Below are 17,119 nucleotides of genomic sequence, written 5' to 3' on the forward strand. Positions count from 1 at the left end.
GCTGACATTATTTACTTTGTATGCACAAAATTCATTTAATTTATAATTGTACAAATGTATGAATTGCATTGATTTACGTAAGGAAGGTCAAGTCTGGTTGACCGGTTAATTAATTTAACAATGTTTTTCTCATCACTCTCCTCTTTAAGGTGACCTGGTGATGGGTTCCGATACAGACACAAAGGTTTTTAACTTTACCCTCCAACCTTACTGAGGGCAATACAATACATACAGTTTACAATGCTGCCCTCTTGTGCTAAACCTTGTGATTTCTTCAAAACATTTAATCCAGTGAATTAATTTATCCTAACGTTCTCCTAACGTTCTTACTGATTTATAGAAATGTTTGTAAATGTTGGGGCTTCTTAGAAACTGTTGTCAGCTAGTTCTCTGCTCAGTCTGATAACTAAAACATGTGCCTGTGTGGTCTGCATGCAACGTGGGAGGAATATATGGTATTACTGCACAGTGGTGGCTATGGCAAAGCCTGCATATACAACATTGTGAGGGTGATGTCATCAACCAATGAACACAGAAGAGTATTGTTTTGTAGTGCCTTTAAGCTGCACTACAAAATACAGCTGCCTATACAAGGTAACTGTGGCTCCAAAAGTAAACACTTTACCCAGTGTTGAAAAGATTAGTTTGCCAGTTTGGTAATGTGGTGCAATTGCACTGCTAGGGAATAATTGCTTAAAATCAGATTTTTTAAATAGACCTGTTTAATGTATGGTCTCATGAAACCAATGCTGGAAAAAAAAGATACTTAAAACAACGAACATGTTTACTGCTTCCAGCTAATACATTCTCTAATAGTTTTGAGAAAACTAAAAAGTTTAAAGCTGAATCAAATCCAGGTGTGATCACCCTGCAAGATTCAGATAAGATAATTACATTTGACAAGTGAGACAAGAGCTAGTCTAACTCAACAACTTGCTTTTTGTTATTTTGACAATTATTTTCCAAATTCAAACTTAGGAATCTCCAAACAGCCCGCGCCAGATTTATCCAACAGCCTCAGTGGTGAGAACTTATGATCTGGTTCGAACAACTTATGTGCCAAGACTTTCCTGGTCAGCTGAGCTGAGAAATGTATGTAAGAACCACTGGTCCCGACACCCAGTCTGGCTCACTGCGAGGTGACACAGTGAGACCCTGTCCTGGCCATAGTGTTCAGGCCCCCTTGGAATAACTACACCCCAGCAGCCTCCCCTAGTAAGCTGTTGGTTTAACGACTGAAGCTGAGCTGTCTACGTGTAAGCGAACGCATCTGCCTTTTCCAATTATGTAATGTTTTATTTAACTTGTTTATACTTGTAGTGTAATGAATCACTGTTTTGTCTGTTTAAATTATTAAATTAGCGTTTGAGCTCTCAGCCTGGTAACATGTATAACACGATGAGGAGGGTGAACCCAGTAATCTGTATAAGATTACTGGGTCGTCATGCAGAGGGCTGCAGTAGGTTCCGATCCAGCTGGTGAGTTGAAGTAATTTGTTTAGCCTTTTATGTCTGATGAAAGTCCGATGGTTTCGGTCAGTTATGTTACTGAGTCTAATCTGTTTGCTTTGAAACGGATGCAAACCGTCTACATGTATATTTACACCTTGCACACATGTAGTATTTTAGCTCTCATGCTGACTCCAGCTAGCTGCATTCTACCTGCGAGAGACACACAGCTGTGCAACCTTGGCATGCGAAGCGAGGTAGTTCATGTTATATATTTATAGTGTTAATTTCACTTCTGAGGAACTTTACATGCTATTATATATAAAAGTGTTTGGGTTTATGACTTTAAATGGAACCGTGGCACACATTATTTGGTTTAGTCACCTTTGTTTAGCATTTTATGACAATGAAGCGCAATGTTCTACAGGCAGGACTGTGGTGCAGTTTTTGAGGTCACCTCCAGGGGCGTTCCCGGGTTGTAAGTAATGTTAAGAGAGATGTATACAAATGGTGTTTCAGTAAGCAGTAAAAATCATCAGAAGCTGAGTTTGGATGCAGTTTATGTTGTATTTTTGAGTGTGCGTCCATAAGACTGAGGAATTTTTTTATACGGCTCTATAAGGACAACTTGTTAATTAGGTTTGTTATTCTGGACACTTTCTGTTACCTCTTTCACTTAAGAGGAGATATGGCTAATGAAGTTACGTTTTTACCTTGAGTTGGTGAATTTTATTGCATTTAGTGGCCTTTTTCTTACTTGACCTCCACATCATAAGTGAATGAAGTACAGGATGGGAAAAATGATAAAACGGTGTATTTCTTTTGTTACCCAATATAGTCTAGGTAACAAATAATGGCATTTAGCCTGAATTTGATCCAAAGCACACCAGTAAAAAAAAAATTAAAAAAAATGAAGATTTTGAACTGGCCTAGTCAAAGACTGAACTTAAATTTGATTGAGATGATTTGGTTGGTCATCAAAAATCCTCCAAAGTGGCTGAATGAAAACAATTCCACTGCAATATTCCTCATTAGGGATGCAAAAAAACTCACAGGCAATTATTGCAAATACTTAAGGGTAGCTGTTTCAGTGGGGGCACAACAAGTTGTTAGGTTTAGAGAGCATTTATGTTTTGGGATTTGGAATTTTTTTCCCCTAATAAAAACATATCCTCATTTCAAAAATGTTCTTTTGTCTTAAGTTATTTTTGTATGATTTTGACATTTTATGGTTTTTTTTTTGACAGTTAATTTCTTTGGTTAGCTAGATCATTAAGAAAAAGCTCCGCGTGATTGCTAATAAGATCATTATTGTTCCTGGTAGTAACTTGTTCCTATAATCATTAACTTTTCATTTAAGTGTTAATATTTGTTATTCTTAAATACAGTTTTTGATAAAAATCCAAAATATCATGCCTTCCTCCTTTAAGATATGTGGTAAGACAGGAAAATTTCATCCTTCAGATTATTTTTAGTAGATAATGACATTGATCAATTTTTTTTGTGAGACCGATCAATTCTTCATATCGTGTCATTGGTCTATAAATTGCTACAAGGTTGTAATGGTTTTGTCTGCTGATTTAAAAATCTGGAGTTTTACATTTATTAAAAGAAAAACTATGTACAATATATATAATTAAAACTAAAAAATGTATTTGCATTGTTTGCATAACAGCTTAAAAGAGATTTTAAAACAAAACATAACAAAAGGCCTAAAATAAAAATTCTAAAAGTTTAAAGAGTCCTGCTAATCAGATAACATTTTTTAAATTACAATAAAGTTTTCTACTGTGGACAAATGTAATTTGGGATTTTCTACCTTAGAACTGAGTGAAGCAAACCTCACTGTGTGCAGTGAGAAGCAGTTCACTGCAGAAGACTCTTCCCCGACATACCGTGGGTAAGCTGGGCTCTCCTAGCAATAGTTAGGGGGAAGGTTACAGAGCACCAAGAAGGCTCTCACTCTTGGTCCTAATGTGGACACGTTTTAAAGGAATATTACCCAGAGGCGTGATGGGCCAGAAGAGGTATAAGGAATTGCCTCCTACCCAGGGAGAAACGTTTGATTTTACGTTAAGAAAAACTATGGGTAAAAAGCCCCAAGTGCATCAATGTGTGTTAAAACATTACATTTTCCGACAGGGGGCTCTTTTAGCCCTAAAATATTAAAATGTGTTAATTTTAGTTACTGCTGGGGGACTTCTACGCCCACATGGGAAACCACAGTGAAACCTGGAGGGATGTCATTGGAATGGCCTCCCCGATCTGAACCTGAGTGGTGTTTCATTATTCGACTACTGTGCCAGTCTGTGCAGTTGTGTCTTCGGACTTTCCGCTGCATGTCTTGGACACGAGAGGGGCTGAGCTGTCCAATGATCACCACCTGGTGGTGAGTTGGATCCGCTGTAAGAGGAGGAAACTGGACAGTCTTGGCAGGTCCAAGCGTAAAGTGAGTGTCTGCTGAAAACAGCCTTCGAAATTACACAAACCTACCCCAAATGCTGTACCTTAAGAATTTGACATATTTCTCCACATTTTTTGGTAACGTTTCTTCTGTGTGGTTCTTTTGGCCCATGCCTGTACCTTCATGAGCTGATCCCAACAGGGGCCGTGTAACTCCACTCCTTTTGCAGATTGTTCTGAAAACTGCAGCCTCGTTGCAGTCTGACTTGGTCCTGCACACTGGCACACTCTCTTATCCTTATCTGCCTCAGGGGCCCCTGGAGCCTGAAGTGAAGTGGGGCCCCTGTTCAGTCAGATGCACCAAACTGTGTATTCTGTGTGAATGACATATGCATGACCTTTGCTTGTTGCATGCCCACTTAAGGTTTGTGCTTTCCCCCAATTTTTATATTTTGTTATTACTAGTTTGTAATATTTTGTTTCTTATTGCTTTTTTGAACTGGTATTTTGTGGTCTTTTAGATGTTCCATTGAAGAGGCTACTGTTATTCATAAATAACGTTTTTAACAAATCATTGGATCAGATTTTTGTTTGACTAAAAGAAATGCAAAAAACATTTTGGGAACATTCAGACATCTTTTTTGTTCATAGGTCAGGTGTGCATGTACAACATGCACATTTCCATGGTGCATTGTGTTTCCATGTTTTACATGTTTGCAATACAAAACCGAAGACTAATGTCTAATTTTATTGACATACTAAAGCCATTTGGCAACATTAAATAGTTGGAGAACCTGAACACAGCCAAACTAGACGCAGGTTAACATGATTCACAACTTTCTTTTAGCAACCAAAAGGTGGTGAAGCAGCCAGAAGTTATACAGATCAAATATAAGCACAAAAAACAAAAAATTATCTTGACCTCTGAGGGGCTAGCTTACCAGGTGGGATGGTAATGTGCCCTCCCTACGTTGGTCCTTCTGTGTTCCAGCTGTGGCAATGGGCTGATGCCAGGACAAGGCATCAGGCCGACCTTGTATGTTTGGAGCTCTGTGGGGCTCTTCCCTGCTTGGTGGTTGGCTGTTTTTCTGCCGGGGGTTGGTGCGGACCCTCCGCCACTGGGCGACTGGGTTTGGTTTGGCCTGCACAGCAGGAGATGGCAGTCTGGCTGGGTCCATCCTGAGAACATGTAGGCAACCAGCTTCTCTATATGGTATGCCTGAAATGGCACAACAGGACACCTAAGAGTCACAAAAAAGGAAATACACCAACAAATGCCAACAATAAAAACCAGAATGAACCAAACCACACTACAAAACAAGAAAACAACAGGAGCTAAACAAAAGATCTAATGAATACAGTAAGGTTATAAGATCTGGTGTTGCTTCAGAATTAACACCACCAGATTTAGATGAGGCTTAAAAATGCAATGTGTAGGGTGCGGCGCTGGCAGTGTAGGGGTTAAGCAAGCGACCATATGCAGAGGCTATAGTCCTCAGTTCAGCTGTCCTGGACCCAGTGACCTTTGAAAAAATGAAAAATGAAAAAATAAATTGCCTCTAGTGCCACAAAAAAAATAAAATAAATAAAATGCAATATGTAGGCACCACAAATGTTTACAATTTACAGCCTTTTAATGACAGCACATTTGATAAATCATCATGACGACCAGTTTATTGGGCCTACTTTGCTCATGAATATTCTCTAGAGGATCTTTGAGACCTTCACAGAGCAGCTAGAATTGTTAAATGTATTAATTTCATAGTGTTCATAGTGTTACTTCCTCAGTGCGTGGTGCTTTAGACAATACAGCCCCTTGTGTCAGGATGTGACATTTTGGACTTTGTGTTTTGTTTTGTTTACTGATTATCATATTTCTCCAGCCCCTCTGGTTACGTTGTGTTTACTTATTGTTTACATTTTGTTTGTTTACATCCTAGTCCTTGTGTTCTCTGCTTCCCTTCCTGTCTGTTCAGTCTGTGTGGTGTTAGGTTTCATTACTCTGTAATGTGGTTTGCTTTATGGGTTCCTTGTTTGTTCTTAGATTTGGTGTTTCTTATGTTCCCTTCAGTTTCTCAATTTCCTTCAGTTCATGTTTATCCCTGATTCTTATGCTTTATTTTTATCTTTGTTTATAGTTTTTGTTTTAGGTCTGCTCGTTGTCTTGTTAATTACTTGTATTAGGTTCACCTGTTCCCTCTGCCTTCCTGCCTCCTTGCCTCACCTGTCCTTAGTTCCTTTGATTACCTGCCTTTGTTTTCTCTCTACATATTAGTTGGTTTGTTTCATTATGTTTTTGTGGGTTCCTTGCGTTACAACTTGACCCTTTATCCTCGTCCCTGCCTTGAGTCTCCATGTTCCTGCAGTGTCTGCAATGTAAGTGTGTGGATCTCGACCCTGTTCAGTACCTGCAGTGTTTTTGTTACGTTTTGACCCTTTTTTGATTAAAGCTGAGACTGCTTTTTGAAATGCTGCTTCCAAGCTCTTGTCTGCGCTACGGTCCACTCCAAAACCCCACCGTGACACCTTGAGAAAGAAGGTAATTATTCATAGGAGGCTGGCTCCTTAGTTTAAGTCAGAGCTGCGTACTTTAAAGCACAATGTTAGAAAATTGGAGAGAAAATGGCGCTCTACACACATAGAGGATTCCTACTTAATCTGGAAAAATAGCCTACTGTTGTATAAAAAGACACTTTGCCAAGCTAGAACAGCTTATTTCTCATCATTAATAGAAGAGAACAAGAATAATCCTAGGTTTCTCTTTAGTACAGTTGCTAAACTTACACAGAGTCATAGCTCTGTTGAGGCATCCATTCCCTTAGCTCTCAGCAGTCAAGACTTTATGGGACTCTTCCAAAATAAAATAGATTCTATTAAAAATAAAATCTTTGACATACTCCCGAAGATGATTACTTCACCCTCAGCAAGTGAGACAACATTGGAAATAACTGCAGAACCTGATTTGTGTTTGGACTGTTTTGATCCCTTGGAGCTTCCTGAGTTATCAGAAATATTAGCTTCATCTTAACCTTCAACTTGTATGTTAGACCCAATCCCAACCAAATTATTTAAGGAAGTGTTCCCTCTGATTACCAGCCCCATTTTAGGTATGATTCATCTATCTTTAGTCAATGGATATGTACCACAAGCTTTTAAGATAGCTGTAATTAAACCTTTACTTAAGAAACCTTTGCTTGATCGAGATGACTTGAAAAATTACAGACCTATATCCAATCTTCTATTCTTATCTAAAATTCTTGAGAAAATTGTTGCTAATCAAATGTGTGAGCATTTACACAGCAATGACCTGTTTAAAGAGTTCAAGTCAGGTTTCAGAGCTCATCATAGCACTGAAACAGCTCTGCTGAAAGTCACTAATGATATTCTTATGGCCTCAGATAATGGACTTGTGTCTGTACTGGTTCTGTTAGATCTCAGTGCTGCATTTGATACAGTCGACCATAATATTCTCTTAGAAAGTCTGGAATATGCTGTAGGGATCAGGGGAACAGCGCTAGGCTGGTTTGAATCTTATTTGTCTGACTGATTCCAGTTTGTTCATGTAAATGATAAATCATCTTTAAACTCCAGGGTTAATTGTGGAGTACCACAGGGTTCAGTACTTGGGCCAATTCTCTTTACTACATATATGCTTCCAATAGGTCAAATTATCAGGCAGCATAGGATAAATTGTCACTGTTACGCTGATGATACTCAGCTTTACTTATCCATAAACTCTGATGAGCCCAACCAGTTAGATAGACCACAAGCATGTCTTGAAGATATAAAAACTTGGATGACTTAAAATTTTCTGCTTCTAAATTCAGACAAGACAGAAGTTGTCGTCTTTGGACCGGAGTCTTTGAAAAAGAAATTGCTTAGTCAGTCACTTAACCTGGATAGCATTAAATTGACTTCTGGTAATAAAGTAAAAAACCTTGGTGTTATTTTTGACCAGGACATGTCATTTAAATCCCATATTAAACAGGTTTCTAGGATTTCCTTCTTTCACCTCTGGAACATTGCCAAAATTAGAAATATCCTATCCAGGAGTGTCGCTGAAAAACTAGTCCATGCATTTGTTACTTCAAGGCTGGACTATTGTAATTTACTATCAGGATGTCCACAAATGCAGTTAAAAGCCTTCAGCTGATTCAAAATGCTGCAGCAAGCGTTTGATGAAAATTAAAAAGAGAGATCAAATTTCTCCTATTTCAGCTTCCCTTCATTGGCTCCCTGTTAAATCCAGAATAGAATTTAAAATTCTCCTCCTCACATATAAAGCCCTTAATGATTTAGCTCCATCACACATCAGAGATCTGATTGGTCCATATGTTCCTAACAGAGCACTTCGTTCTCAGACTGCAGGTTTACTGGTGGTTCCTAGAGTCTCTAGAAGTAGAATGGGAGGCAGATCCTTTAGTTATCAGGTTCCTCTCCTGTGGAACCAGCTCCCAGTTTTAGTCCGTGAGGCAGACACCCTGTCTACTTTTAAGGCTAGGCTTAAAACTTTCTTTTTTGATAAAGCTTATAGCTAGAGTGGCTAACGTTATCCTGAACTATCTCTGTAGTTATGCTGCTATAGACTTAGGCTCGTGGAGGACATAATGACCACTTTCACTCTCTTCACTACATTCTCATACTACTCTCCAATTTTGCATGTTATTTCTATTTCAGCTTTTTACTCTATGTTCTCTCTCTTTTCTCTTCCTAGAAGCTATACCTGCCCTACCTCTGTATCTACCTGTGACACTTTCGTTGAGGGGGGCATCATCCAAGCTTCTGCTGCCAACAATTTAATGCTCACCTTCTACAGATGATACACTATGATCACCCTATTTTTCTCCTAGACATAGTTACTGAGTGACCTTTTACTGTGACTAACTGTATGTGCTCTCTTTTATACTCTACACTTGAAAACTGACTTAGAGTTTATCTGTTTTTTTCCTAGATGGAACCACTAAAAGACCTACATCCATTAACATTTACTTTTCCTTCCCATAGAAAGTACTCCTGAATCAGTGCTTCTGTGTTCTTTTTCCTTCTCTGCTCTGTTCTCTCAAACCACCAGTCGGTCGTGGCAGATGGCCGCTCACACTGAGCCTGGTTCTGCTGGAGGTTTCTTCCTGTTAAAAGGGAGTTTTTCCTCTCCACTGTTGCTACATGCATGCTCAGTATGAGGGATTGCTGCAAAGTCAACGCCAGTGACTGTCCACTGTCGCTTCATGCTCATCCAGGAGGAGTGACTGCTAATCTGTATGATTCGAATGAATTGACTTAGCCCATTTTAAAGTTACCCACCTTCCACACAATGCAATAGGAAACAACATTCTGCAATTATTTTTACCTCTGCCTTCCTCCCTCCCTGTTGGATGGCGTAAGGGGGAGTCAGGTTTAGCCTAAAACGGCTCAGTTATGGTTCAGGTGCAAACACACCCTCCATTTCTGCTACCTGTGCAACCCCTTTTCTTTTCCAATGGTTATAATCAGTCTGACAGTGAAAGGTACCCCCAATCCTTGTGGTTTTTAGTCCAAACAATGGCCACCAGTGGGCTCTAGATGGACAAACCTTATCAGTTTATTATTTTACTTAGTACCCCTACACACAGCCCATTCTAAAATGGCCAAACTCTAACACTTACTAGTTTATTCTAACCTCCCCAACAACCCCGCACCATTCCAAACCCTTTGTGAAGTACCTTGAGATGACATGTGTTGTGAATTGGTGCTATATAAATAAAACTGAATTGAACTAAATTGAATGGAATTAATTAAATTACACACACAATTAGCTGACCTTTAAGGTAATGGGCTGCAGTGGATTTTACTTGAGAGTAATGAGAGAGAGTAATGAGTAATGAGAGAAAAGGCAGGTTACTGTAGATCTTCCAAAACCATAGCAGGTAAAACCAAGAGCTCATGAGAAATTAAGGTTTCACAAAATGAGAAAATTACAAATCATTACTAGCAGACTGAAACAAACAAAATAATACCAGTCTCTAAAAACAGACCAAAAAAGTCACTTACTAACCATAACAGTTACCCATATTTGTATAACATATTTAGACTTTTGTTTTAATACTTGTGTATTTGTCCATTTTGCGTGCACTCGACCTGGCTGCCCTAATGCAGATTAACACCAGTGATTAGGATGACCTCAATCTTGACCATTTAGTGCAGCGGCATCTTCCTTTGCAGCAAATCCAAGGATCAAATACACAAAGCTCAAATCCTCATTTCAACTTCAACAAATGTAAACCTCAAATCAATGTTCTTCCAAAGGCTCCAAGATGATGATAGCTCTCCTTTACAGTGTATAATTTTTAAATTGTCATTGGTCATTTACTATGAATTCTCATCTCCTTCAACAAAGTCCTAAAATTCCAAATTCCTGTCTTTGGAGTTGGAGCTTTGGGGTTATAAAGAATGTAGCAGCCCTGCTTAATGAAGCCCCACGCCACGGCTTCTCTCATTAGTCAACTCCAGTAATGGCTGGAATCTGCTGTTAGACAAAGCAACTAAATACCTGATGGCTACCAATCATGCTCTCCTCTTCATGGGAAAAATACCAGCAATTTATTTTGCTGACTGTCAAGGCCGCAATTGGAGGGGCGATTAAGGGGAAAATACTCCAGAGTGGATTGATTTTAGGGTAAATAAAGGGCATGCAACAATCATCATCTAATTCTTTGTGGACTTTTTCTTAAAGGTAAATAGAAGTTTATTCAAGTTCAGGTATTCAGTTTCCTCTTATTGCAAAATAACTACATTACAAGAGTAGCTGCTGCTGACAGGGAGATATTTGTGCCAGTCTCAATAAAACTTTAAGCTCTTTATTACTTTAATGTGTAATGAAATGAAGACATTGTAATTTGACAAAAATGCACCCAACTTAACTAAAAAAAAAGAAAATCATCAAACCCTAGAAAGTTTAAACCCAGTATTGGAACTGTGGCATCATTCATAAAACATGTTTTCCAATATGGGCAAACAGGTTTGCCTTCAAGCAAAAAACAAAAAAAAAAACTTACTGATTACTTATGTTGGAAAGCCATCAACCAATAGGAAGAATAGAAAAATACAATGACTTACTCAAAATAACCTAAAACCTAATGCTACAATTCTCTTATGTGTGATGATCAAAACTTATTGCTGTGACTGGTTTTAACATTTTTTTCAAACCCACCCCATGAGCTTTTGTGCTTTGGGTAAAGCATAATGTGATATGTATTTTCCTTCAACCCATACTACCTGAACTTATACACTACTATATTTTTTAAAAATGTTGTCTTTCAAACAGATTAAGTAGCAAATACAGTAGATTTGTTCACATGTTTATTGTATTTGCAACATTATGTATACAATGTGTATTGTATTTACTATGTAAAATAGCAAAACTGTTTTTTGTTATTCATTTTTTGTGGCAGTAGTGACCTTTATTTTTCTAAAAGTGACCTGACAGGACATGGGGAGAGAGAGTAGGGGAAGACATGCAGCAAAGGTCAACGGGCCAGGATTTAAATCCGCAACGGGCTGTGTTGACAATTAAGTCCTCCATACATGGGTCGGGTGCTCTATCTCTGTGCCACCGTGGCACCCAGCAAAACCTGTGGGTCATTATTGGAGACTTATTTGTGACAAAATTCCATAAGGGGTTAATGAACAATTACTGGATCAAGCAACAAAGGATTACATTTCTGTAAACAGTTGGCATTTTGTATTAACCTGCAGATTGTTTTGTTGTTGTTGTTGTTAGCCAACTATAGCTTTTGCTAGCTAACACTAGCCAAAAGTACGGGCTAATAGATTGTTTTATTTATGCTGTGAAGCAGGAAATCCTGAGTTCCAAGTCAGGACATGACCTGGAAGGCTACCTGAATGTAGAATTTTGACTTAAAAAGTTTTACGTTCCCTATCAAACCCACAATCCAATATGGCTGTTACTACATAAAATAAATATCTGTACACAAACATATGAATTTACAAAGCAAACTTTTCATTTTAGTCCAGATCCAGTAATCATCCTTTTTGTTAAAATTTTAAGCACTTTATTTAATTTCATTAATTTTGTTTAATAATCTTCCAAAAGGTATATTTTTGGATTTAGGTCAATGTTTTTAGTCTTATTATCTTGAAGTTGCAGCAAAAGTGACTTGCACATGCACTACCCAATGAACAGCACACGTGTTAAAGCACACTGGGCTTTCACACATGCACTGTTATACATTTATACACCTATTTAATAAAGAATCCATTGAAAAACTTTACTGGATAGAGATTTTATTTTTTTTTAAAGACGCATTTAATTACAAAAAATAACAATCCAATGTAATGACAATTAAATGTTAAAATGATCTGTTTTGCATAGCTATCTAAAAGGGATTGCTACAGCTCCATCAGATACTGTTACCTTAAGAATTTAGATTATCCAGGTTTTCTATGGAGAGTGTCACGGTGCGGTTTTGGTGTGGACCAAAGTGCAGACAAGGGCTTGGATGCAGCATTTCAAAGCAATCTTCAGCTTTATTCAAAAAGGTCAAAAAACGTAACAAAAACACACTGCAGGTACTGACCAGAGTCTGAATAAAAAAAAAAAACGTACAAATCTGTGACACTGCAGGAACATGGCATGACGAGGGTAGCGTGGATGAGGAACCAACAAAGCACAATGGAACAAAAACAACTAATATACAGAGGGAGACAAAGGCAGGTAATCAAGGGAACTAAGAACAGGTGTGACAAGGAGGCAGGTGAAACAAATACAAAGACAGAGCATGGGCAAAGTAACTAATAAAGAGCAACACAGACCTAAGCCAAACTATAGACCAAGATGAAATAATCAAAGAAGCATATAATAACCAAGAACTAAAAGGTAACAGAGAAACTGGAGGAAACCCTGATTACAAAGTAAACAAACCTAAACCAACCCTAAAGGAACAAACTAAGAATGGAGCAGAGGGAATAAAGACTGGAATAAAAGTAAACAATAATTAAAGCTAATCTATAAAAGGAGGGACTAGAAAATAAAGATAAACAAAGCTAAGAGGGACAAAGAATGTAAGGAACTAAAGTTGAGTAAGAAATAACTAGAAGGGGAAAACTGATGACGAGGAGTAACAGAACAGAAACTAATAAAATAAGAGTGCAAAGGAACCAATACCAAAACATGAATATAAGACGAGAGCAAAGCTAAGGAACCAGAGAACTATAATAATAATAATAATAATAATAAAGAAACCATTCTAAGTAAATAGGGAAGCCATACTAAGGGGCAAGAGGAGAACACACTGGGAGGGAGAAGGAAACCAGAACAGTCAGGAAAACAAAAACAATTACCAAACATGCAAAAAAACCAAAAACGAGAAACCTCTAGCTAAAGTAAACAAAACCCAAAAACCCAAAACAAAGTCCAAAATGTCACATCCTGACAGAGAGTATAGTCCTTTTCTATTTGAATACATAAAATGCATATAAGAATACATTGTTTTGTTGCAAATAGTAATTACAGACAGAACAATTAATGGTGCGTTCCATTTACACAAGGAACGTATAATTTCATAGTTCCCAGTTCAACTAGAATAAACCCTGACGTAGGAATTCTGCCTTATGAAGTTAGAGGGTCCTCCCACCAAGCCTGGTTTTAAAATTATATATGGCTGGTATGGTTGCATAACAGACTATTTCACTTCTGACAGCTTGTATCTAAATTAATCAGTGGTACACTTGGTCCCGCACTACATGTATTTGTTAATATGTTCCTTTGGTGTTTTAATTCATAAAATGCAAAGGAATGTATCAGCTTGTATTGCTCTCTTTAGCCTGGTGACTTAGGACAACAATAGCAAACCAACTGGTTTCCCCACTAGCAACTAGAACAAGGTTAAGCTGGGTGTGAAGTCGTCCCAGATCCCAGTTCTGAGGCAACTGTAGTTATGCTCGCCAAATTTAAGATTTTTGGTTTACAGCACTGTTGGTATCAATTCACTTTCTTCGAATATGAAAACAGGAGAAACAGTATAACTGTTTCGTCGTCCAAAGAGTTCCTTCCTACTCCCTAATTCTGAGAGGATTGCTAAAATCCTCTCCAACTGGTACAGATCTTCCTAACCTGACGAGCATTACTTTGAACAGAATTACTGAAGAACCTGTTTAAGTATCTGCTGACAGGTGCAGAAGTCTCATTGACAGTTATAGGAATCGTTTGATTGCAGTGATTGCCTCAAAAGGTTGTGCAACAAAATATTAAGTTAAGGGTACCATCATTTTTGTCCAGGCCTGATTCATGAGCTTATTTTTTTTTTATATAATTCTGTTGAAGCATGTTTGAAAAGCAATGTCTGACTTTCATTTGTTCATTTTCATAGAATTTGTATTCATTATTACCTTTGTCAGATTCCAGTCATTTCTGTGACCATTGTGGGTTTTTCTTTCATTAACCGAGGGGTACCAACAGTTTTGTCCATGTATGTAACCTGTAGTCAATGTTTTACTGAAATTTGGCCCAATGTTATTTAAAAGTTAGCTGTAAACTTTAGCAACCATTCCCCAAACACGTTAAAAGGTTACTCAAAGGTTAGTTGCATTTTTTAGCAAATGTTGCCCAAACACTGGCCAACGGTTAATGTAAACATTATTAGCCAATGTTCTCTGAACACTGCCCAAAGGTTATCTAAAGGTTAGCTGTAATTATAGCCAATGCTTTAAGTAAAAACTGATAAAAACAAACTGTTATTCTTACAGTAAGCAGAAAAATATTCAGTTCATTACAAAGTGTGGAAGTGATCAATTTTTCTAGGTCTCCAATTGTTGGTGTATAACGTATTGCTCATAGATGTATTGATGTATTTATTGTGTGGAAAAAGACGATGACAGGTGAGATGTAGAGACTGAGAAAGGGATGAGAGGAGAGATACATCTGAACTTGTTCCCCATGTTTTTCTTGTTATGGGTGTAAATTTTGGAATAAGTTGTTCAGTGGTGGCGATAATACGGTATGCTTCATTAAAGATGAGTAGCAGGAATTTGTGGCAGTTTGTGGGCCAGCAATTGTTTTTTGTTGCAACAATTTAACTGTTTCTCTCTCAAGGGCAGCCTTTTTTGAGGCCTTTGTACTGCAACCATAAATATATTATGTACCATTTGTAGCTGTTAAAGCTAATTTTTTTAGCAGTCAAGATAAAGGCCATTTCTTTATGACGATTTCCGCTGTGTACATGACTAGTGTGTTCACAACTATAAATTTAATTTTAATATTATTTGTTCTGTAAGTTAATGCGGTAACACTAATCGTTTTCTTTTTTGATTTTTCATAGTGTTTACACATGCCAGTAGAATATGAGAAGGCAAAGAAGAATTATTCCAATGAAAGAATGTAAAACGTTCTTGATAATGGAAATGATAAAGAGGGGCCAATGCCTTCAAAAGTATGTGGAATTTTTGTGGTTTATTACAACAAAATTACAAATGGTTCCTATCATAATTTGTTCATTTTTGTGTAAATAGAAAAAGAACAAACTTCTTTTGAAAACACCTTTTATTGGTCTCTGATATAAAAAATCCAGGTAATGTATTCCTTGCAACCTTGGTGCTGGAAAAAACTGCTCTCTGTATTTGATTATCCTATAACGAGGTAACACGTACTTTGCTTCACTGCTCTGACGTGTACTATAATTGTGAATATCTGGAAAAAAATGACAATTTCTAATAAATAGTTTTAGGTATTTTTGTAACAATCACATTCCTAATAAATGTTACTACAAAATACTTCAGTCTGCATTTTACTGTTAACCAAGCCAAACTATCATGAATTGTCATTACATTAGTTCTACAGTTGTGCTCATAAGTTTACATATCCTGGTGGAATTTCTGACATTTGGCCATTTTTCAGAGAATATGAATGCTAGCAAAAAACTTTTGTTTCAGTTGTGGTTAGTGGTTTTGTGAAGCCATTTTATTTTCAAACAACTGTTTACCTAAATAACCCTTATCAAAAGTTTACATACCCTGGTGATTTTGACCTAATAACACGACACAGGATGACACAAATGGGTCTGAATGGTTACTAAAGGTCAGTATCCACACCTGTGATCTATGTGCTTGTAATCTGTGTGTGTGCATAAAAGGTCAATGAGTTTCTGCGCTCCTGATAGAACCTTGCATCTTTCATCCAGTGCTTCACATTTCTGGTTTCTGAGTTATGGGGAGAATTGTCAAAGGATCTGCAGGAAAAGATCACTGAACTGTATAAATTAGAAAAAGTATATAAAAAGATGTCCAAGGAACTGAGAATGCCAATCAGCAGTGTTCTAACTCTAAATAAGAAGTTGAAGAATAGGGAATCTGTTGAAGCTGTCATCGTTTTACCGAGCTTCTTGACCCACATGCAGAAACTTTCAGGAGACAATGAAGTTTTAAGAGATTTATTCAGAAGGGATATGACATGAATGAGGAATTCAGGGCGGCTCCGGCGGAACGTCCTCTGAGGAGGGAAAGCAGAACGGTGAGTATTGTTTCAGAGTGAGGAGGGGAAGATTGAGTGATCAAGGCTTACTGTTGCTGGCAGGAATGGAGTCCGGGAGAGGTGGTCAGTTCTTGGATGGAAGGTCTGTGTTTCCAAAAGGTAAGCAGTTCGTTGGAGGGCGGACAGGTTAGGCAGCTGAGCGTCTAGAACCTGGTGATGGTAAGCCTGCGATCCAAATGGGGAACTTCAGAAGGAGAGTGAGAACAGGTTGCACAGGAACCACCAGAAGGATCCAGGAAGGCACCTTAAAAAAGGAACAGAGCTAGGTCACAAGAAGATCTCAGAGAGCTTGTAAAACAAGAACAGGATACAGGGCTTGAGGTACCACAAAGGACGACACTCAAACGTCGAATGCTCAGCATCCCTCTCCTTAAGAAGCTGCCATAACAAGCCTAATGACTCACAGGTGTGAAAGGCAGCGCGCAGCTCCACCCTCCAACTGAACCTGCTGAGAAAATAACAAAGTGGAACGGACACACAGACAGATCCTGACATTGCCCCTCCCTCAACGACTGCCACCAGGCGGGACGCAGACGTAGACGAACCACATTGGGAAGCCTCGAAATCCCGGATGAGGGATTTGTCAAGAATGAAGGACCCAGAGATCCAGGAGCGGTCTTCCAGGCCATACCCCTTCTAGTCGACCAGATACTGCCATTCCCGGCCGTGGCGACGGGACCCTAGGATACGTCGGACAGCATAGGCAGGCTGCCCGTCCACATCCCGGGCGGGCGGTGGGGGCTCGGAA

The sequence above is a fragment of the Girardinichthys multiradiatus genome, chromosome 7 (genome assembly GCF_021462225.1).
Source record: "Girardinichthys multiradiatus isolate DD_20200921_A chromosome 7, DD_fGirMul_XY1, whole genome shotgun sequence".
NCBI lineage: Eukaryota > Metazoa > Chordata > Actinopteri > Cyprinodontiformes > Goodeidae > Girardinichthys > Girardinichthys multiradiatus.